Source organism: Glycine soja, chromosome 9, assembly GCF_004193775.1.
Source record: "Glycine soja cultivar W05 chromosome 9, ASM419377v2, whole genome shotgun sequence".
NCBI lineage: Eukaryota > Viridiplantae > Streptophyta > Magnoliopsida > Fabales > Fabaceae > Glycine > Glycine soja.
Window position 1 is genome coordinate 17550928 of NC_041010.1, and position 24740 is coordinate 17575667.

Here is a 24740-nt window from a genome sequence, read left to right on the forward strand (position 1 = left end):
CAAAACAAATGTTTTGCAATGCACAAAATCATAAAAAGCAAAGAAAAAAAATCAATCCAATTATGTAATACAGTGCAAGGAATGGTATGTATGCCATCCCCTAAACTTTCTCATCCCTATATATTTCACAATAAATTATTCTGATTTATTGATCATTAATATATGACCTTATCAACAAAAAATATTAAATTTAGTCGTATTTATGTTTTATTTTTCAAAAAATAATATTAAAATACTTGGTAGTGTTTATTACAAAAAGTAAAATGGGTAATATAAAACTATATTGGTGTAACAAATACATTCAAATTTTTGTATAATTTTCAGATTAGTTTATGTTAGGAAACTTAGTAATTATTTATTAAGGATGGAATTATAATAGATTATTTCTCTTATGCTTAATATTAATAATGTATTCTGATACATATACATGCAACACCATTATACTTTAGCATTCTTACTAATTACGACATTGGTTGTGATGATGCTGTTGACAAACAAAAAACTGAGGTATGTATTTAATTTTCAATTGAAAATTTCTTTTTTTCAAAAATATTCAAATTTTCCATTATTATAATTTTCTTGTATATATCATCTAATCATACATTAATTTGCACATTTTAACAACAAAAATTGTGTATATTTTATACGTCAAATGATCTACCTCTTAAATTATTTGTCTCATTTATATAAGTATTTGTTTAAATTAAGATGTTTGTTAAACAAGTTTGTTTTACTAAATTATAAGCTAAATAGCTTATAAATTTTAAATTAAACTAATCAATTAACAATTTTCAAATATATATAAGAATATCAACTAGACTATGACACAATTGCGCATATGATACACTGAACTCCATCATGTATTTGCATAGTTTGAATTTTTGTGTTGATTTCAAGTGTGTGCAATGATATATATATATATATATATATATATATATATATATATATATATATATATATATATATATATCATTGAACACTTTATATTTCTATCTACATTTTTATCACACTACTAAAAAAAGGGTCTTTTACGGCACTGTTTCTACGTCGGTTATAACTGGAACCGCCTTAGAAAGTGGTTCGGAGGCAATTTTGTAAATATCGTGGTGAAAATTGCAATTCACGATGCACATTCTAAGGCGGTTATTCAAAACCGCCTTAGAATATTTTGTATAATGAAAATTGCAATTCACGATGCACATTCTAAGGCGGTTATTCAAAACCGCCTTAGAATGTTTTGTATAATGAAATTTACACTGGTTTCTATTAAATAACCGTCGTAAATAAAAAAAAATAGTTGAAGGGGTTTAGTCTCGTTACTTTTCGGCATTTCAAATTTCACTCCTAGCTAACCTTTCTTCCTTCTTCCTTTGCACCTTGACTGCTAACCCCACTCAAACCCTAGCCTTGTTCTTCGTTGTTCTTCCTTTGCACCTAGCTTGACCAACCCAACTCGAACCTAGCCGCTTCACGTCCTTCTTTTAACACCAACCCCACTTGAAGTTCCCAGCAGCGTTTTCATCTTCTTTCACGGCTTGAAGCTAGTGACTCGAACCCGACGAAAGAGTGAAGAAGTATATTGACTCGAAGTGGCTCGAACTTCACGACTCGAAGATCACTTTTGCTAAAATCAGGTTAGTGAAGGTTGTAGTTAGTTAGGTTAATCATCTTTTAAGCTTTTATTAGGTTAAGCTTCGAACAAACCCAGTCAATAACGTTCGTGGTTATTCTATACACTAATTTTAGTAATTTATATAAAGTTCACACTTTTAACAATTCCATAGTTACTTTCTTTAGCTGTAGGTTTGGGAAAAAGACCCAGTAACATCCAACATTTGAGTTTTAAGATAAACATAAAAATATAGAAAACGAATCAATCATATAACTGCCGTCAAAATTATAAATAAATGGGAAAACTTTAAGAATGGCATTGAAAATAACTAAGTGTGAGGGAAGTTCTTTTACTGCTAATGTTTGTTTCTAATGTTGGTCTGATGTTTCCTGATGGTGGTTGTAGGGAAGACGCAGGTGACAAATTAGTTGTTGCTGAACAACAGCTACTGGGCTGCAAACGGGTCAGTGCCAATTTCTTCCTTTTCTGCATTTTGGTTTTTGAGTTAATGGAGCTTTTTCGAGTTCAATTTCTGCTACAATGTTCTTATTTTTCTGTAATTCATTTATGAACTTGTTTTTCTGATCTGGTTTTACTTGAGATAGCACCTGCAAATGGTAACATATGTAACACATTGAATAAACAATTTTGTTTCCATGTATTAAAAATTAAAACTTATTAATAAGCATAATATTTTTTTTGGATACCACCTGCATCAGGATAGTTATTAATTTTGTAATGCAAGCTCCATTGGAGCTTGTAGGCCTAGGATCTTCTTCATCAATGGATTCCTTTGCTTCTTGGAAGATAAATGGCAGCGGAATGGAGAAGGAAGAGAGAGAGGAGACGCCACTTCAAGGAGAAGATGAGTCTAGAAGAAGCTCACCACCATAGGAGGCCATGGATAAGAGCTTGGAGGAAGAAGGAGATGAATGAAGGGAGATGGAGAGAAGAGCACAAAATTTTGTGCTCTAAATGAGCTTTGAAATCTGAAGTTTAATATTCAAATGATCAAAGTTGAAAAAAATGCACACACATGACCTCTATTTATAGCCTAAGTGTCACACAAAATTGGAGGGAAATTAAAATTTCACTTGAATTTGAAATTGAATTTGTGGAGCCAAACTTTGGAGCCAAAATTTCACTAATTATGATTAGTGAATTTTAGTTATGGTTCAGCCCACTAATCCAAGATCAATTCCAAGATTTTCCACTAAGTATGCTTAGGTGTCATGAGGCATGAAAAGCATGAAGGACACGCACAAAGTGTGACTATATGATGTGGCAATGGGGTGTAGTAAGCAAATGCTCACCTCCCCCTCTAAAATTTAATTGGATTGGGCTTCTACCAATTCAATTAAATTTATTTCCAACCACACACATCAAATATCCACTTAGTGCATGTGAAATTACAAAACTACCCCTAATACAAAAACTAGTCTAGGTGCCCTAAAATACAAGGGCTGAAAAATCCTATATTTCTAGGGTACCCTACCTACATTATGGAGCCCTAAATACAAGGCCCAAAAATAATGAAACCTTAATCTAATATTTACAAAGATAAGTGGGCTCGTACTTAGCCCATGGGCTCGAAATCTACCCTAAGGCTCATAAGAACCCTAGGGCCTTCTCTTGCATCTCTGGCCCAATCTACTTGGAGTTTTCTATCCAATGCCCTTGCGGGGTAGGATTGCATCATTCCCTCCCCCTTGAAAAGGATTTGACCTCAAATCCTGAGGTTCTTGAAACTCTAGGCTTTTTTCCTCAACACCTGTAAATAGAACAAAAACATATGTATTAGTGGTGTTTAGTATGTTGAAGTAAGGTAAGGTCTGAAAACTCATTTCCTAGGCATCTTCCCATGAAGTAACATGGTTCCTCACCAACTCAATGAGTGGTGCTACAAGTATAGAAAAATATGGGGCAAACCTTTTGTAAAAGTTTGTTAAGTCTTGGAAGCCCCAAATTTTTCTTACACTTGGTGGAGCGGGCCACTCAGGAATGACCTTTATTCTCTTAGGGTTCATGGGAACTCCTTGATCACAATTTAAAAAATTAAGAAAAGTAAAGCAATAGAACATACCTTTTTCTGTATTTTCATGTTGATTATTCCTACCAAAAAGTATGACAAACCTAAGGTGTCCCATATGAGTGCCTAAGTTTGTATTGAAACTAAAAATAAGAACAAACCTACCTAATGAGTCCCTATATACACAAATCATGAAGATGTTGGGTGCACGAGTGATTTTACAAAAGGGTGTTGCACCACCCAAAACATTCATCACACCACCTATTTTAGGGATTTGGTGCCTAATAATACCTATTTTGGGCACCAACAAAGCACAAGGATTTAATCTCTTGCGAACCAAACCCTCATCCAACAACTCCTTTACTTGAGGAATAAACTCAAGCCTAAGAGATGTGGCAATGCTAACAAGTGTCTTTTTACAAAGGAGAAAATGTGGAGGTTGTCTAAGAAGGGAAATTTCTTTAATATTTGTCTTTATTTCAAAATGTCTTTCCTTCTTAGCTAACCTCTTGGAGGAGACACTTACCTCCTTACACTCCTCCTTAACCATTAAAGGTTGTCCTTCTTCTTGGAGGTAGATCTCTTCACTAGATTCTTCCCCTTTTGCTTCTTCACTTTTACTAGAGGAAGGTGAAGTAGTAGCCTCATCTTGGCTACTATAAATGTCTTGGCCCCTCATAATCATGGTTTTCTTGGTGGGGCATTGAGAAGTAATGTGTCCTCTTCCAAGACATTTAAAGCACTTCATGGAGCTAGTCTTCTCTTGCATACTAGCCTTAAGGGGTTGCTTTTCTATTGTCTTCCCCTTATCATCTTTGGGCTTAGAAGGTCTCACCCCTAAGATTCCTTGACCTTGGTCTTTCTTTGGATAAGAGTGAGAGCCATAAGATTTTGAAGTAGACTTCCTTTTAAGTTGTTGCTCTACCCTTATTTCCCAATCTAAATTAGCCTCTACATTGTCGTTCCCATAGAAGTATGGGAGTTTAATGTTAACCTCTTGAGGCTTTCTTTCATTTTCTCTCCTATGGGAGTGAGGTCTAAGATGTGACCTATGCCTTCCTTCATAATAGTCACGAAGTTCTTCACTTAGGCTCTTGCAAGAGTTATGACTACTATAGGAGACATGTTTTTCTCTTTTCATTTCTTTCATTATTTTTCTTCTTTCTTCCTCTCTTATTTTCTTTCTTTCATCTTGACTTATTTTTCCACTCTTTTTTTACCTTTTTCTTTTCTCTCTTGTTTTTCTTTCCACAACTTAAGGGATCTCAACTCATCTAATATCTTATACAAGGGGTCCTTAGGAGTAGAACCCTCACCATTAACACTAGATGAAGAATGAAGACTCATGTTGGTTCCTAAGTTATGGTTCTTTCTTGTTGGGGGTTTGAAAACAAAAGGTAAAATAAACTATGGTTGAAACTAGCCAAAATAAACACTAAAAGAGGTGTGAAAAATAAGGTAAAAATTAATTGGTAAAAGGCAAGCTATCTAGGCGGTTTGACAATGGAGGGTAAAGGAAATAAGCTATGAAAATAAGCAAGAAATTAAAGTGCAAGAAATGCAAACTAGGCGGATCCTAAGAGTGTTTGGATGACCTCATTTAAGGTTCCCAACAAAACACGCACTATCCTAAGGGGAAATTGCCTAAAATTATTACACACAAATGGAAGTAGGGTGACCTAGCGGAGGCTCCCAACTTACTTCCAATGAAAGGCCTTTTTGTTACAAAATTTGAAAGCAAAGCAAATTGCCAATTAAAAAATTACAAAGAAAAAAAGTCCTCAATTGTGGTGGCTATTCTCTCTTTAGTGTTTCACTCAATTTGGAGTGCTTCTTAGTCCAATAGCTCTTAAGGTGGTTGGCCCCTTGCTTCTTGACTCAAATTCTTCAAGATATGGCACCAATCCTCCTTTCCAATTCCCTATATGGCAACTCACAAGCAAGGAAACAAAGAGACAAGCAATAACCAAAGACCAAAAAAAATGAAATGAAAGCTAAACCAATAGAGTTTTAACAAGACAAATTTCCAAGGATTATTCAACAATTAAAGCAATGAAAAGCACAAAAAAGCAAGCTAGGACTCAAAGAGAAACCTAGAATGGCTCTAGAGTAAAGTAGAAAAACTCTAAAAAAAAGACTCAAGAAACCTCTAGTTTTGGCACTTGTTTTCACAATAATTTTCAATTGAAATTTTATAAATAGGATTGGTATAAAATAGGCACCAATTATAGAACAAATTTTGAGCCAAAACAACAAGCACACTTTCCTTTCACTTTTCTTTTTTTTTCCTAGACACTGATTTTTCTGCCAACTTGTGATATTTTTATTATTTTTTCCTTTAATCCAAATCGCTTGGTTCTTTTTTCATAATTTTGGTCCAGATGTCTAGAAAATGCAGTAAAAGTTTCAGCTCAAAAAACGTAGTGACCAATTCCCAGTAATTTATACAAGTTCGTATGTTCAAGCTGCCAGCACCAGCGATTTCAACCTAGAAATCAAGAGTAGTGTTTATGTTGCTTAAGGCTTGGATAGTTACAATTTGTGTTTGCTTATGCTCAATTATCTTGAATAACACAATTCAAGAGAGCTTAAGACTTATTTGATTCACAAATCCAGCCACAACTCAGCACCACAACTCAACTTCATCATAGGCATCATGTAGGAAACTTAGAAAGCAAAAAAAAAGTTCAAGAACAAGACTACTTCTAGGAATTGATTTAGAACATGTTATGAACTAAATAACATGCATGAATTAGACTCAAAAATCAAAAGATACGCTAAGAATGACAAGAATACATGAACAAATGTATCTAGAATTCAATCAACAAAATAAAATTCAACACAAACTTAGAACATAATGTGACAATTACTATGACTAAACATGACTCTAAGACAACATGGATTAAGTGATTTACACTTAGATTTTTGTGTTTTTTTTTTCTAATCAATATTTTGGAAGAAAATTTAGATCTAAGGTTCAGCATAAGAATATTATGAATGAAAAATGATAGAACCTAAAATCAACACAAAAACAAGATTCAAGAGTAGATCTACAAAATTTGAACCATATAAATGCAAGAACAAGTGTAGATCTAAGATTTAATCGGTTTTTTTTTTTTTGAATCTACTCTAAACAACACCAAACCACAAGACAATGGAGGATATACATGAAGAATAAGATGAAGAACAAGGAATTAAAGAGAATTCACCGAACAAAAAGATAGAGGAAGCAAAAGAACATCACCTAGATGAAGATGCTCTTGATACCACATAATGCAAGCTCCATTGGAGCTTGTAGGCCTAGGATCTTCTTCATCAATGGATTCCTTTGCTTCTTGGAAGATAAATGGCAGCGGAATGGAGAAGGAAGAGAGAGAGGAGACGCCACTTCAAGGAGAAGATGAGTCTAGAAGAAGCTCACCACCATAGGAGGCCATGGATAAGAGCTTGGAGGAAGAAGGAGATGAATGAAGGGAGATGGAGAGAAGAGCACGAAATTTTGTGCTCCAAATGAGCTTTGAAATCTGAAGTTTAATATTCAAATGATCAAAGTTGAAAAAAAATGCACACACATGACCTCTATTTATAGCCTAAGTGTCACATAAAATTGGAGGGAAATTAAAATTTCACTTGAATTTGAAATTGAATTTGTGGAGCCAAACTTTGGAGCCAAAATTTCACTAATTATGATTAGTGAATTTTAGTTATGGTTCAGCCCACTAATCCAAGATCAATTCCAAGATTTTCCACTAAGTATGCTTAGGTGTCATGAGGCATGAAAAGCATGAAGGACATGCACAAAGTGTGACTATATGATGTGGCAATGGGGTGTAGTAAGCAAATGCTCACCTCCCCCTCTAAAATTTAATTGGATTGAGCTTCTACCAATTCAATTAAATTTATTTCCAACCACACACATCAAATATCCACTTAGTGCATGTGAAATTACAAAACTACCCCTAATGCAAAAACTAGTCTAGGTGCCCTAAAATACAAGGGCTGAAAAATCCTATATTTCTAGGGTACCCTACCTACATTATGGAGTCCTAAATACAAGGCCCAAAAATAATGAAACCTTAATCTAATATTTATAAAGATAAGTGGGCTCGTACTTAGCCCATGGGCCCGAAATCTACCCTAAGGCTCATAAGAACCCTAGGGCCTTCTCTTGCATCTCTGGCCCAATCTACTTGGAGTTTTCTATCCAATGCCCTTGCGGGGTAGGATTGCATCATTTTGTTTCCATGAAATTAAAACTTATTAAATTAAAACTTACTTGAGATAGCACCTGCATCAGGATAGTTATTATTTACAGAAGCAGCATTTATATTCTCATCAGCTTTAGGCTTAGAAGCTAAAGCTTCATGAACTTTGCTTGTATCATTAGCTAGAAAATCAGTGCCAATATTTTGAGTCCTTCTGGATTGGACAGCTTTTGCTATGTTCTCACTTTTTTGCATACAAACTAGAGTTTCACTAACAGTTTTAGGCATTCTATGCAACTTATCCTTTCTAGAAGTAGGTTTTTCAGAAGATGGATAAGGAGAGCTGCAATTCCGAGCCTTTCTGGATTGGCTGATTTCCCAGGTTTTGTTTCCTGAGAAATCCATGAGTGATCATAGGCTTCCTCAGCATTCATTAAAGAATTGGGCTTACGGCCCCTCTTCCTTGGTACAGTATTCAACTGCGTTTCTGATTTTGGTTCCTGAACAGAGTCTAAATTATCAGTTTCCATATTGGCTTTCGCATTTCCTCTTTTGGAGTTCTTAGTTATTTCAGAATGTGGTCTCCTATTTGAACCAGATAATTTTATTGCTTCATCGTCCATAGTAGAAGTACCACTTCTTCTGTTTGACTTTGTATCATCCAAAATTTGGACATCTCTATCACTAGTAATATCCAGTTTATGCCCCTTGGTTTCCTGATTAAGAATTAAGTTAAAAGTTTAATACTGCATTGATATTGACAGTTGGTTTTAACTAAGCAAGCGTTGTAATTGTATTTAAAGGAAAAAGATAATTTACATCACACAATTTTTCCTCTGCATCTTTAGGAACATCAAGCTTGTTTTTAGCTTCTTGAACCTGAAGCATTGCAACAAAACCATGTAAAAATTCTTAAGGGGTTTCCTAGACTCTCAATTATAGGAAACAACAGGATCTTGAAATCTATGATTCTCACAAACAATCAATAAACAATAGATAATGTTTTGTGTACCTTTCTCCGTAGGAAGACTAGTACCTTTCTTCATAGGAACTTCTGTTGTACTTTGATTTCCTTGGAAAAGGACAGAAATAAGATTTCACTTTCTTTGGCCTTTCGTTTCTGTCTCTCTCCGTTCGTGATGACTATGGGTGAGAGAGAACACTTTTCTGGTCAGGAAGGAGACCTTATTTCACGTTAGTGGGTATTAAGCCCTTTTTATAACCACTACTCCCATCAAGTAGCAGTTAGCTATAGAAATTTCTCCTATTAAGCTCAATTACAATTTAGCCCTTAATCGTTAATTATTTACTTATTAGTCCCCACATAAGTCACATGCCTCTCACATGAGACATTAATTCTTACATTCTCCCACTTGGCTCATGTGACATTAATAAACATTATGGACTAAATAAATAAATAGATTAACTAACATAATGCGCATTAAAATTGACTAAATTGTTTTATACATTGGGTACATCATAATTTCATGATTAAGAATAGGAACCAATTCGAGTCATGGCGGTTGTATATCATCTAATCGACATAGTCCCTTCCATGTACTACAAATTAGTCTTCTCCTTAATATGACCAATAGTTAGGAGTACATAATTGGTCCAACATAATGTCTTCATTCAAGACAAAACCTGTTAACATTACTCTAACACAAACATGCATGCAAACATAGTGAACAGGTAATCAGAAACATATCATAATTGAGCTCAGAGTGTCAGCAAAATTACATAAGGTAAATTACACTTAATGATCATCAATAACAATAATGCCCATACTTTCAACATGTTCTATAATGTCTTGGGCAATAATCCCTTATTCAAAGGGTCAACTATCATAAGGTTTGTGCTAATATGTTCTATTGACATTCTTTGTTTCTGAACTTCTTCCTTCACGACAAAGTACCTCAATTTCATATGCTTAGCACCCTTAGAGTACTTGTCATTCTTACAAAAAAATATTGCTGCGGAGTTATCACGATACATTTTCAGCGGCCTAGCAATACTGTCGACAATTCCAAGCCCTGAAATAAAGTTCCGCAGTCAATTAGCTTGAATTGTAGCCTCAAAACATACTACAAAATCAGCTCTCAGATGCAACAACAACTGATGCATACAAAATTACTTTCATTTGTTTTCATTCCATATCATTTATAGGACATTGTGCGAGACTAACTCTATCTTATTTCTAAGTTAGAATAGGCGATGTTAAATACCTTTCCATCTTGAATCTCTCTAGCACTTTATCGATATATATACTTTCTGAGATAAGCCTAACAATCCTTGTGATCTATTATGGAATATTTCTATCCCTATCACATAGCTTACCTCACCCATATCTTTCACTTCAAAGTTTCTAGAGAGAAATTTCTTAGTCTCATGAAGAAGACCAAGATCGTTAGCTGTAAGCAAGATATCATCAATATACAAAATTAGAAAATAACCCTACTCTCACTGACCTTCTGATACATACACTGATAAACAGTATTTGCCTTAAATCTAAAGGAAACAATGGCATCATTAAACCTCAAATACCATTGGTGGGAAGCTTACTTTAAGACTGTATATTGATTTCTTTAGTATGCACACCATGTGTTCATTTCCTTCAACTGAGAACCCCATTGGTTGGTCCATACAAACATTCTTCTCTAAATCTCCATTAAGAAAGGCAGTTTTCACATCCATCTGATGTAGCTCCAAGTCATAATGGGCTACTAATGTCATGATAATACTGAAAGAATCCTTTCGTGAGACCAGTAAAATGTCTCTTTATAATCAATGTCCTCTTTCTGAGTAAATTCCTTAGCAACAAGTCTAGCCTTGTAACGTTCAAGGTTGTCATGAGAGTCATGTTTAGTCTTGAAGACCCACTTATAACCAACTCTCTTACAACCCTTTGGTAATTCTACAAGGTCCCAAACACCATTATGTTCCATGGAATCTATCTCTTCTTTCATGGCATTTAACCACTTCTCAGAACTATCACAACTTACAACTTGTGAAAAAAAAACTGGATCATTATCACAACTAACCACTTCCCACTGATTTCATCATTTCCAATGAACCTTGCATTTCCAGTTTTGACAATTCTTATACTATGATTAGAACAATAAAACATATACCCTTTTAACTTTTCTGGATAACCACTGAAATATCCACTGATTGTTCTTACATCCAATTTTCTTTCTTGCGGATTATAAATCCTTATTTCTGCCTGGCAACCCTAAACATGCAGGTGCCTTATACTAGGTATCCTATTTGTCCACAGTTCAAAATGTGTCTTTGGAACTGCCTTACTAGGAACCCTGTTCAACAAATACATGGCAGTTTTCAAGGTATACATCCACAAAGATACGGGTAAAGTCTAATTGATTAACATACTCCTAACCATATCCATTAAAGTTCTATTACGCCTTTCTGATACACTATTTTGTTGTGGTGTATCGGGAATTGTGTATTGCACACAAATGCACGTTTCTGAACAAGCTTAGCAAATGGACCTGGGTGTTGCCCAGTTTCATCATATCTTCCGTAATACTCATCACCTCTATCATATCTAATAATTTTCACATTTATGTCTAATTGCCCTTTTATTTCATTGTAGTAAATTTCTAAGGTATCCATTGCCTAAGAAATCTCGGGCAGTAAGTAGACATAACCGTAACGTGAATAATCATCAATAATGGTGATAAATTATCTTTCCTTTCCCAAAGAACTAACATCAAAAGGTTCACAAATATCAGTATGCACAATTTCTAGAAGCTGAGTGCTTCTTGTAGCTTCTTTCTTTGTATGTTTTGCTTGTTTTCCCTTAATACAACCCACACAAATATTTAGATCCATAAAATCTAGATAAGGAAGAATTTCATTCTTTATTAATCTTTCCATCCTTTCTCTAGAAATGTGACCTAAACGTTTATGCCACAAGAAAGCAGATCGTTCATTCACTAAACTATGTTTAGTGCCAATATTATGATGCAGAATTAAAACAGTTTTAGCATACAAACTGTGTATTTCCAATTTATATAAACCATCACAAGAATACTAGTACCAATGAGATGATTATGCTTAAATAAATTGAAACATCCATTACCAAAATTAAAAGAGTATGCAGTAACATCAAGTTTAGATAATGAAACTAAATTCCTAGATAAATTAGGTACATAAGGAGTTTCCAGTAAATCTAAACGATGTCCAGTGTTGCGTTTTAAACAATAAGTTTCAACTATTTCCACTGGAGCTTTCACTTCATTCCCTATGAAAATGAACTTCTCATTTGGGCATATGGTTTGGATTGTAAGGAATCTCTGCATAATGTTAGAAACATGAGTCATACATCCAGAATTAATTCATCTTGTATCATGGGAAACTACAGTTAAGTTTGATTCAAAACATACATGAGTATTAAGCTCACCATTCTTTTCGAACCAAGACTTACACTTTAGGCAATCCTTTTGGAAATGTCTTAATTTAGGGAGAGTTGTCTTAATACTGTCTGCAACAGTCATTCTCATCAACATTAGGCTGAGTCTGATAGGTCTTTCCCAAGTTTTATAATGAACTTTCTCTTCATTGCTACTAACATCAATAATAGTAACAAACTTCTCTTCTAACATAGCAAGATCATGATCCAAAACACCGAGGTAAAATTGGACTTGCTCATTTCAGTCAGAGAAGTTAAGCCCATTAAAATTGGCTCAGATGATGCATAAGAATCCAATGAATTCAAAACATGTATTACATAATAAAATTCACATAAGTGTTTTGAGACATAAAATACATGTCATACATATGATTCATTCAGATAACAGACAATGTATATTGATGTTCTCCTTTGGGTGATACACCAACATACAACATACAAACATAATGATGCTAATAAAATTTTAACATTAATTGACAATTAAATATGCATCAATTAGTAGTATCTATTTCCTTTGGGCATATAAATAAAGTTCACTTTTGCCGAAATCAGGTTAGTGAGGGTTGTAGTTTTCAAACGTGTCTTGCTTTTGTGTCATCAAATAGTTTTCAAACCACAACATATTTGTTCTGTCATACATATTCATCAATTAGTGCATTATAAGTTAATGTGATTTTTATTTCACAAGTCTCTATCTGTCCAAGGTCTTTATATCTTAAAGTGGAGTGTGATGAAAAATCCAACGCTACACTATTTCTATGATCATCATAACTGTACCCCCTCCCCTTTACCATTTATCTATCATTTTATATTATCACTCATTTTACTATCTTTTTTTTTTGCAGACTTATATTCATAAGGAGACACACTTTCGGTGTCGGTCTTTGGAGGAGATTAAGAATTACGAGAAATATGGAAGTCTTCCTCGGTGTCACAAAGTGAAAATACAAGACAAAGAAGAAAGCAATGACAAAACCCGAAGTGAAACAGAAGTGAGTATACTTATTTTAAAAAATAAGTTGGGCTAACAATGTATTTTCCAACACATTTTATTATTGGTTAAAGTTTACTGACAACTACAAGCTCATGAATACGACTGAGAGTGATTAAAGAAACAGTAATAGTACATCCTTTTGTTATTTTCAATCAACATGAACAAGTAACAAAGAGTGCATTAGAGATAGTGGTGATTTTTCTTTTCAAAATTAGAAAAGTTTAGTTCTCTTTTATTTCTAGGATGCATGTAAAGTTTGGCATTTTAAATCACAATTCAATGTGATATTTTAATTTTTTCCATCAACGTATTCAATAAAAACAATATCATTAGCGATTTTCATATTCTTTTTAGTTTTACTATCTTGGACGTTTTTTGGAAAATGATAACTATAATGAGTATGCTTCTTTTGGGACTTTGGAATCTTTTCCAATGCTATTCAAAATGTTGTTATTAAATATTGCAAAAAAAAAATTCAAACAAATGATGGCTATTAATTAATGAAAGTGATGTGAGTATGCATATTTTGAATGTTTTGTATTCTCCTATATTATAATGTTTTTATTTTTGTTTACTTTTCCAAATGTTTTTATTGTTAAAGATTCTTGGAATATTGAGAAATGTTTGCTAAATAAAAGAGCAAAGAAGTGGAAATTGAAATTTTTATTTATTTATTTTAGAGTTTATTGTAATTTATCACTATTCAACCTGAAAAATTTAATTTCTATTGTCAATGTTTCCAGTAAATAATGTTGATGACAAAAAAAAATACAAATTGGAATCAACATAATATTCATCACTAAATGTTTCATTCTTTACCATGATTTTTTCACAAAAGGATTGTTGCTCAAAGAAAAGCAAAAGTAAAAGTTATGAGAACCTTTGTTGAAGAGTTTCTTTTGAAAGCTCATTACAATTAACTTCACATGTTCAACCCATAAACAAATTTCCAATTCATACATAGATAGATATATTAGATTCACTACACTTTTTATTAGTCTTAGGTTAGGCACCATTGGTGTTCCTCAACTCATTAAGTGAGTGATCAATCTAAATCTATTGTGTGATTGTTGGTAGTCCAAGAAAATTTTTTACATAGGAAGTTAACTAAATTGAGTTTATTCTATTAAATAGATCATTCTCTCACCTATGAACCTAATTGGGTCTTACTCCACTTCATCATTTTATGGGTTATTAAATTCCCTACCTTTGTGACAATAACAATGGTGACACTTATCAATTAATTTAAATATCTTAAAAACATTAATGATTTCAAATATTTAATGCTATTTTTATTCAAACAAAATATTTAATGTTATTTATTTTTAATAGTTCCTATAATAAATTATTTGTTTTGAATGGACATTTATGACCATAAATTATTATATTTATTAGAAAAGAGGTAAGAACCTTCATACAAATATTTAATTTTTTTGAATATTTGAAATAAAAATCAACAATCAATAAATGTACCTTTTAATCAATTTAAATATTTTAAAAACATTAATGCTTCCAAACATTTAATGTTATTTATTATTATAAGCTCCATTAATAAATTATTGTTTTTAAATAACATTTATGACCTTACAATAAATTATTACATTTATTGATAGTTGATTTTTTTTTCTAAAATTTATTTCAAGGACTTCATTAAAAAAGAGGATATTGATAGTATAAAAGTAAGACTCTTCATATCAAAATTGTGTGTGCAAAACAGAGATGAGTGCAAATCAGAGGAGTACTGCTCCACCCTTTAAGGTAAGTGGGTGGGAATCAATTAGGGAATTAGGGATTAAAACAATGTTTTTTGGAACATATATTTGATTAATTAAAACTTATACTTAGATTAAAACAATGTTTTTTTGGAACATATGATATGCTGAAAATTCTTGAAGTTGATTCTAAATAGCTGTAAAGTTTGGGATATCCTTTATATTGTTTTAATTCATTCTCTTTGCATATATATGTGTGTATGTGTGTGTGTGTGTGTGTGGGTGTGTGTGAAACTAATATATAAATTGTTAGATTATATAAAAGTATAATATATTCTTCAATTATGAATCAATAATTACAAGGATAAAATCTGATAAACTCGATAAAAGTTTATATTTATTATAATTCATTGTACGCTTAGTTTGAGATCAATTGTATGTTAGACTCTCTTTTAAATTCATAAGACAAATTTTTATTTCTAATTTTTTAGTACATATATTTAATTAAGTTTTGATAATTGAACTTTCTCATTCTCTATGATATATTTATGTAGGAGGAATTTGCAACTGTACTAAGGATGACTCATTCCTTAAATGATGCTCAACCTGTACCTGCAACACCAGCATCATTTTGCAATCCTACTAATTGCAATATTGGTTGTGACGATGTTGTTCAGAACCAAAAAAATGAGGTATATAATTAATTTTCAATTTCAAATTTGTTTTCTTTCAAAATTATTCAAATTTTTCATTATTATAATTTTCTTGTATAAATCATCTAATCGTACATTAATTTGCACGTTTTAACAACAAAAATTGTGTGTAATTTATATGTCAAATGATCTAACTTTTGACTTATTTGTCTCATTTAAATAAATATTTGGCCAAATTAAGATGTTTGTTAAACAAGTTTGTTTTACTAAATTATAGGCTAAATAGCTTATAATTTTTAAATTAAACTAATCAATTAACAACTTTCAAACATATATAAGAATTTCAACTAGACTATGACACAATTGTGCATATGATAAACTGAATCCTAAAAGGATAGTCCATCATGTATTTGCATAGTTTGAATTTTTGTGTTGATTTTCATGAATATATTTTTTTAATCGTATGTGTGTGTGTGTGTGTGGTGTGTGTATATATATATATATCATTGCACACTTTATCTTTCTATTTACATTTTTACCAATAAGTTTAACTTATATATCTTTCTATTGTTATTAGAATGAAACCCCACCTGCGACACAAAATTCAAAGCCAAAACGAGGAAGACCCTTCAAAACGCCACCTGAATCGATTAAAAATTGGTATGTTATACGCAAAGATCGAAAGATCGCCAACAGGTTCGATACGGTACGTAATTCAATTAAAATGAAAATTTGATGTTTATTTATCTTCTTCCTTTTTGAGTTAAGATAAGATGGGTTTTCATAAGTGAATTCATTAATTCAATTGTTTTATTATGTAAAAAAATATAGAGGGAAAATTAACAAACTTGTTTATTTCTTAAATATTATAGGTAAATATTACACATAGTGGACATAGAGATTTATTTTTTAAATATATTTCTTAAAGTAAATAGTTAGTTTGAGCAATATATTGAACATTTACAAAGTATTTCTTTTCAAACTACAAAGAGTAGTTTTTATACAAAAATATTCAACAATAGTCTATGTGATAAAATTGAAATTTTAGTACAAACATTGTGATTTTAAAACAAAAATTTGATACTTTTATAGACCATTCAGGTATAAAATATAGGCATATGTCATCAATACATCAATTATATATTAATAAAATAGATCATACTTTGAGTATAGGACCATAAGAAAATATAGGAAAACCAGCTCTACAACTATGATATTACATAGAAACAATAGAGAAAACAACATTCTATATATTTAGATAACAACAAGCAATTCATGTAGTAGGGTTAATAAACCAATTAGACAATAAGCAATGTCCAAGCTTTACTTTGGAAAAAAACCATATTCCAAGTAGTAACCTTAATATGATCAAGATGTCCGCACAAATTATAATTGTCATTATCGCTAGTACAAAACATTCATTATACGACGCGCAATCTACGACAGTTGTAAGGGGACCGGCTTAAAAAGTGGTACGGTGGCATTCTTGTAATTATTGTAAGAATCAGAGTATTTTAAGACACACATTCTAAGACGGTTATTGAAAACCGCCTTAGAATGTTATATGTAATTAATTTTTACGCCGGGTTTTACTAAAACCCGTCGTAATTTAGGAAAAAAAACAAAACAAAACGCGCAGCAGCATCCTCCCACCTTCTCATTTTTGAATAAACCCTACTTCTTGAACCTTCCTCCCTGCTGGCCTCCACTCTCGATGTCTCTTGAACTTTCTCAACTAACCCTCTCACTCTCACGCTCTCATACTCATTCGCTCAGATCGTTACAATCTGAACCAAGAGGTTGTAGAAGCTGGTTGAGTTCGTTCGGGAGCAAGCACGAGAGGCCGAGGAAGGATCGCAAAGGATGGTTCGCGGTCTTTCCGGTTCGCCGGTGGCCGCAGCTTCCATGGTCATGCCTTTCACCGCTTTGCTCGGTTTGGACCGATGAATTCATCGGGAAGGGCGCGATAGGGCAGGTCTGCCAGGTCATTGGTGTCGTCGTCGATGTCAAATTCGACGAGGGTTTGCCTCCGATCATGACCGCGCTGGAGGTTCTGGATCACTCGTTGAGGCTTGTGTTGGAGGTGGCGCAACATTTGGGTGAAGGCGTTGTCTGAACCATTGCTATGGATGCCACGGAAGGTGTTGTTAGAGGCTAGTGCGTTCTCAACACTGGCTCCCCTATTACTGTAAATACCTAATAACTTGTTATTTATTATTAGTTCAACCTTGCATTTGGTGAATTCTACTTTACTATTGTGTTTGGGTTTGATTTGATTTTCGTATCCGAGTTGCTGTTTCATTGTTGAAAGAATCCCATCTTATCTTTTGATTGATTGATTGATAGTTTGTATCCTACTGCATTTTCGACATTTAATTTAATTGGTATGCTGAAATTGGTGGCCTTTTAATCGATTTTACTATTATGTAATTTATACTTTTTGCTAACTTATGATTTGTTTATTGTTTGATTTGGGTGGATTTCAATTTCATGATATTTCTTTTAGCTTGCTCAATTTCAGTTAGTGTCACTTTATGCTCATATTGTTTAAAAACACACTGTCATTGTTTTTTGTTAGTTTCAAATAGTCTATAGTTATTATATTTTGTTCTTTTTGATCTTGATCAACTGGTCGAATCTCCTCGTAGCGTACTTACATTTTTGCCTACACTAATTTAGCTTCTTTCTTTTTGTTACTTGCATTTATTTTCTATTTTCTAATATAGTGTTTGCATTCTATTTGGGTTCCAATTGGTAGGGGTACCCTTGGCCGTATCATAAATGCCATTGGAGAGCCTATTGATGCCTAGGGAGAAATTAGTAAGAAACGCATAAAACCTTTTATATATATAAGATCTGATATATGATTTGTAGATATTGTAAGAGTCTTTTTTGTCATTCTCATGAAACTGATGGTAATCATTTTGAATTGCCTTAGATACTGAGCATTATTTGCCCATTCATAGAGAAGCTCCTGCTTTTGTTGAGCAAGAAACTGCACAACAGATTCTTGTTATTGGAATCAAGGTATTTTTCCTTTTTATGTTTTTCTTTTGTAAATGCATTTTATCTAGTCTCCTTCATTAAGTTACTTGTGCAGGTGTGTCTTATGACTGGTTACTGATTTTTGCATGAATTTTTTGTGAACAGGTTGTTGACCTGCTTGCACCATATCAAAGAGGAGGAAAGATTGGGTTGTTTGGTGGTGCTGGTGTAGGAAAAATTGTGCTTATTATGGAACTTATTAACAATGTTGCAAAAGCTCATGGTATGTATGTACACTTAGTTTATTCTTGGTAAAATGTTCTTTTACCTTTCCATGCTGTATCCTGCTGTCTGTTTCCATTGATTAGGTGGTTTCTCTGTGTTTGCTGGTGTTGGAGAGTGGTGTCATTAAGCTTGATGATAAGCAGGTGTCATTGAATGCATTTCATGGCATTTTTAGTATTCTTCATAATACTTTCATTTGGGTATTTTATTAATTTTGTCTAAAATGGTTTTTTCATGGTATTAGACTGAAAGCAAGTGTGCTCTTGTGTATGGTCAAATGAATGAGCCCCCTGGTGCTCATGCCCGTGTTGGTCTTACTGGGCTTACTGTGGGTGAACACTTCCGTGATATAAAAGATGCGATGACAGTACCTAAGTGCTATATTTATAAAGCTAATTCTTAATAAAATAATATTTCTCTGAACACTAATATTTGTCATTTGATATTTTTAACACAGTGATATCACTTAAATCTTTGAAAATATACATTTTAATGTCTTGGCTCAGCTAATAATTATAGAGTTCTTTGATCACTATAATATCACTTAATACTGCAACACAATCACTTAATATCACAAACCTTGATCACTATAATATCACTTAATATTAGAGTTCTTTTTTGTTGTTCTATGATTTAATTTCCATCTAATAATGTGTGGTAAACAATTATACTGCAACACAATTCAACCAGTTATGATCCTCATCAAATATTTTCCGCAGGTCAGAATGCTTTACCCCCCTCCATATTATGTTCTACATGTAGCATGTTTGGTATTGTGTCCTAGACATGGTTTTTCACGTTTACTTGTAAGCAAACAGTTATAGCTTACAGATTTTGTAGCATAATTGATGTGATTTCTGGTTTTGCAATGACTTTCCACACAATTTTAGTTGTATTTTCTTATTTCACAATTTCATACTTTTGCTTCATAAGTAATAGATGGCTTAACTCATAAATAAGGGGAGGAAACCCCTTCACTTTTTGCCTCTGTTCTCCTTGATTTTTCTGGAGGGGTCTTTAATTATTCACAAATGCCTGTGCAGTCCAAAGATCAAGGTTTGTGAAGTAATTATGAGTTAGAATCTGTCATCAGATTTTATCCTTGATTTCAACTTTAATGATGAATTTCAACTTAATTATCTAAATCTAGGTTCCTGGGTGAACTTCTATGGAAACATTGGGAAAGTTTTTATATCCTTGGTATGTAATCCCTCTCTCCTGTAAATTAATTGGATAAATAATTTTAAAATATGTATAAGATAATTTTAAAATAATAATATAAATAATTAGCATATTTAATTTAGTTGACTAAATTAATTATTATTCCTGTAATTAATTGAAATAATCTGAAACAGATTTGTTACATGAGCTATGTAGTAAACCGTAAAGCCCGTTAAAGTTTGTGAGTTTCTTTTTATGACTATACTTCTAGTCACTCTCTAAACATAAGCAATTTGTAGATGGATAAATATGTATAAGATAATTTTAAAATAATAATATAAATAATTAGCATATTTAATTTAGTTGACTAAGTTAATTATTATTCCTGTAAATTAATTGAAATCATCTGAAAGAGATTTGTTACATGAGCTGTGTAGTAAACCGTAAAGCCCGTTAAAGTTTGTGAGTTTCTTTTTATGACTATACCTAGCTCACTAAATTTAATAAATGAATTCTGATTTGTTTCCTTTTTTTTTTTTTGAAAAACTAGAACCATTGCAGGTATCCATATTCTATGATTCTATTATAATGGGTCAATATTATGTAATATACCCTGACAACAAGAAAGGGCTTACTTCCAGGTATTATTATGTCGTTTTATCTGATTTTTACCTCATCCTAGTGGTCTAAGACGGCTTGGGTTGTAATCTCATTCTGCTATTGTCTATATATGTTTTTTTTTTCATTTCAAAATCGTGTTTGCACCACTTCTTTTATTTGATATTTAATTTTATTAATGTGATTGCGGAAAAAATATTGATATTAAATTTTATTATGAAAATTAAGATTAAAACATATAACTTATATGATTTTTTTTATAAAAAAAAAACATATAGTAATTTTCTTAAGTAATCATGTAATTTTAACTTTTGACCATTAATGTAGGAAAATATTGAATGAAAATTAGTTTTAGCATTAATTGTAAGCAGTAAGAATCAAATTAGTATTGAATGAAAATATTTTCTAAATTTTATTTTTAACAAGTGATATAATTGCGTATATTACAATGGCTTTACTGACCCTTACGTGTAGGAATAAAAAATATTTTTTATTAAAAATGTACTATTTAACGTTACTAATGTATTAAATATCATAATTTTTAATAAAATTATTAATTTTTTTAATTTTTAATCAAAATTTTTTAAAGATTTAGATAAAATATGTCCATGATGTATTTTTTTTATATTTTCACCTAATAATAAATTGCTATGTAATTAAACGTAAATTCATAGCATATCTGAAGTATTTTAAATTGATGAACAATAAAAATTTACAGCATATCAAAATTAAACTGTATTCTTAAAAGTGGAGTAAGTTGCTATCATGTTCTCATGCCAAATTAGTTTTCTTGGAGAGAATTTTGGCCTTGCCTTATCTTATTAATATTCAAGAGTGTATTTGGTACGATATTTAAATTAATTGATAATTTATTTGATTAGATTAAAAGTATTTGATAAACTAGCTTCTTTCACTAGCTTATGACTTATAATTAATTTGTTGAGAGAGACCAGGTTTGTGATAAACTCTTACATGGATATTGCCTTCTCCTCTTCTTCTCAAAAAAGCAGTGGTCAAAATTGGTTGAGAGAGACCAGGTACTATAGCAATTCCTATATTTTGTATTTTGTGATCATAAACATTTCTTTGGAGTCCAATTAATAAGGTCAAATTTGATGTTTTCTAACCTGCTTGGGTTCAAGCCAACTTGAGAGGGTTTATTATTTTGTGAAAAAAGTTTCTGTGAAAAAATATTTTGATCCCTTTATCTGTTGGGTAATAGTAAAAATATTTTGGTAACCTGTGTTGCTATTCAAATGTTATTCTTTTTTCATTTCATACTAAATTTACAAGTCACTAATACTACTAGGTAAGGAATTACTTAAATTATAATTTTAGACAATGTCTCGCTTTCTATTTCCCTTCTACTATTTAAGCTAAGCCATAAGGCAATTTTTTAACTAAGTACTAATAACAACTATAACTAATTCTACAATTGTTCTTACTACTTTACTGGATCCTATCAAATTATTTGGCTATTCAATAAATTAAATTGACATCATATTATCACACAGCTCATACGGGAACTCAAGTACAATGTGTTTGGAGGATGGTCAGAAGGCGTGTTAAACTTTCCACCAACTTATAAGTATGAGGTTAATTCAGATAAGTATTATGGAGAGGATCCCAAGGTTGGAAAGCGCTCACCAGCATGGTATGCTTTTTTCTGAGATTCTGCTTCCATGTTTGCTAATCCTGCACCATTTTGTTTATTTATCTATTAAAACCATTGTTTTTTTTTATGTTTTCAAATTTCTTAGGAATATATAATATTAATCATTATTTGTATTCGTGTTTATTCTTGATTTTACTATATGCACTTTAAATACACACCTAAAAATAAAAACGAGGTGTTTTAGATCAGGTATCTGGTGTAGGAAACAAGTTGAATGATTCAAGCTTTCCTCACAGGAGACAATTGGTATCAGATCCCGGTGCTTAAGGGTTAAGCGCTCTCGGTGCTTGCTTTTTTCATTTTCTAGGCTTATTATCAATTGATATCAAATCTGGTATTCTTGTAGTTTTTTTTTTCTCAATGAAAGAATAAATTCATAAAGACCGAATGAAATCAAATACGGTAAAAATATTTCTAGGATCATTTAATTGTTTATTTTTAGATACCCTTACTTAAAATTAAGCCTTGGTTGTTTATAAGTAAAAATATATTTCTAGGATCATTTAACAAAATAATTTAATTGTTTATAATTATAATTATATAATGAGAGCAAAATATATATGAATTGTTTAATTATAATATGATATTATAGAGACCAATTAGCATAAGGTAAAGAAGTCAAAATAAGTTGCTTAAATTTTATCCATTGAAGATGCTCTTAAAAAAGTCTAAACGAGTTTCTAATTCCATTTTCAGGTTTATCGCTTAAGACCCAAGAGCTCACAGCTTTATTCCTAGCATCAAGATTAAGTTGTAGCACCTTGACAGAGGCCAACATACACACCGTGTTAAATATGATCTCTCTTTTTTCGCAACATTATTCCTTATATGGATCTTGACAACCTGTGTTTATACTTTGTGGTAAATATAGTTAACTGTTGACTCTCGTGTTAATTTAGAACATACTTTGAAGTTTGCTTTGTTTACATTCAATGAATATATTGTATGTCCAATTTGAGTAGGCTACATTGACTACTATGATTCAACGAATCAAAGTTTCCTTTGTATGTTTTCTTCCCAGCTTTGGGTCTGTTTCTTGTGGATCTTTGTTATGTCATTATAATTGTAAACATTAGTATTTCTTCTGAAGAACAACACTAAAAAAAATGCAACCGAAGAGCAAAACACAAAAAAAATGCAATAAAAAACGCCAAAAAAAAACCAAAAGAAAAAAAAAGAACATACTAAAACGGTTTCGGGAACCGCCGTAAAATGACAATACATACTAAGACAGTCCTTGAAAACCGTCTTTGTATGTAATCTTCAAGCATGATCTAAGACGGTTATCTAATAAACCGTCGTAAAAATCCAACACATACTAAGACGGTTATGGATGACCGTCTTAGTATCTCATAGAAAATAATCTCTTTCTAAGTCGGTTATTGCAATAACCGTGATAGATATACAAGACATGCTAAGACGGTTATTCCGAAAATAACTGTCATAGTAAACAGGATAGCATGCATATATAGAGACGGTTCTGGAAACCGTTGTAAAATGCTTCACTTATAAAGACGGTTACAAAAACCATCATAAAATCTATTTTATCTTTTACGACATTGGCATTTACGACGGTTCAAAACTGTCTTAAAATGCTCTCTACAACCGACTTAAAATACATTTTTTCTAGTAGTGTATTCCAAATGAGAAAAAAAATAGAATGTTGATTATATAGGGTTCACAATTTTATCCCATTGTTTTCCTTCCATATATAAGTAATGTCCAAGATAATAATGTTACCTCCTTTCTCTATCATCTTCTCTAGTATCCTCAAAGAAGATTTGATAAAAACCATTTTTGCATAAAGCATCAAATAGAGAACTATGACTCTATGCTAAAAATCTCTATAAACATTTTCCGCCTTAACATTCATTCTACCTTAAGTGTATATTTTAATCAATGTTCAGTAAGTTAGATTATTAGGTTAAAGGTGTCTTGCTTTTGTGTCATCAAATAATTTTCAAACCACAACATATTTGTTCTACCTTCCATATTCCTCAATTAGTGCATTATAAGTTAATGTCATTTTTATTTCACAAGTCTCTATCTGTCCAAATTTACCCTTAAATACTAAGGGCTAAGGGTCTTTATATCTTAAAGTGGAGTGTGATGAAAAATCCAAAGCTACACTATTTCTATGATCATCATAATTGTACCCCGTCCCTTTCCCATTTATTTGTCATTTTATATTTTTCTATTTAACATGATAGGAATGAATGAATTGCAACATCAACTTTTTTAACAAGTTTTCTCTTGTTTGGTCTTTGTTATGATGGTTCATTTTATTATTTTTTTTTCTTGCAGATTTTATATTTTCCTATCTATCATGCAAGGAATCAATTAATTGCAATATCACCTTGTTTAAGTTTTCTCACGTTT

General features: G+C 32.0%; 2 long non-coding RNA genes across 2 annotated transcripts; both read left to right on the forward strand.

The window, feature by feature from the left end:
• The first annotated feature begins 19610 nt into the window (after positions 1 to 19610).
• On the forward strand, positions 19611 to 20766 carry LOC114425517. The gene is made up of 3 exons (XR_003669234.1): positions 19611 to 19963; positions 20058 to 20107; positions 20630 to 20766. It is a non-coding gene; the product is annotated as an uncharacterized LOC114425517 (long non-coding RNA).
• Positions 20767 to 22188: 1422 nt separating this feature from the next.
• On the forward strand, positions 22189 to 23381 carry LOC114425518. The gene is made up of 2 exons (XR_003669235.1): positions 22189 to 22340; positions 23058 to 23381. It is a non-coding gene; the product is annotated as an uncharacterized LOC114425518 (long non-coding RNA).
• Positions 23382 to 24740: the final 1359 nt, after the last annotated feature.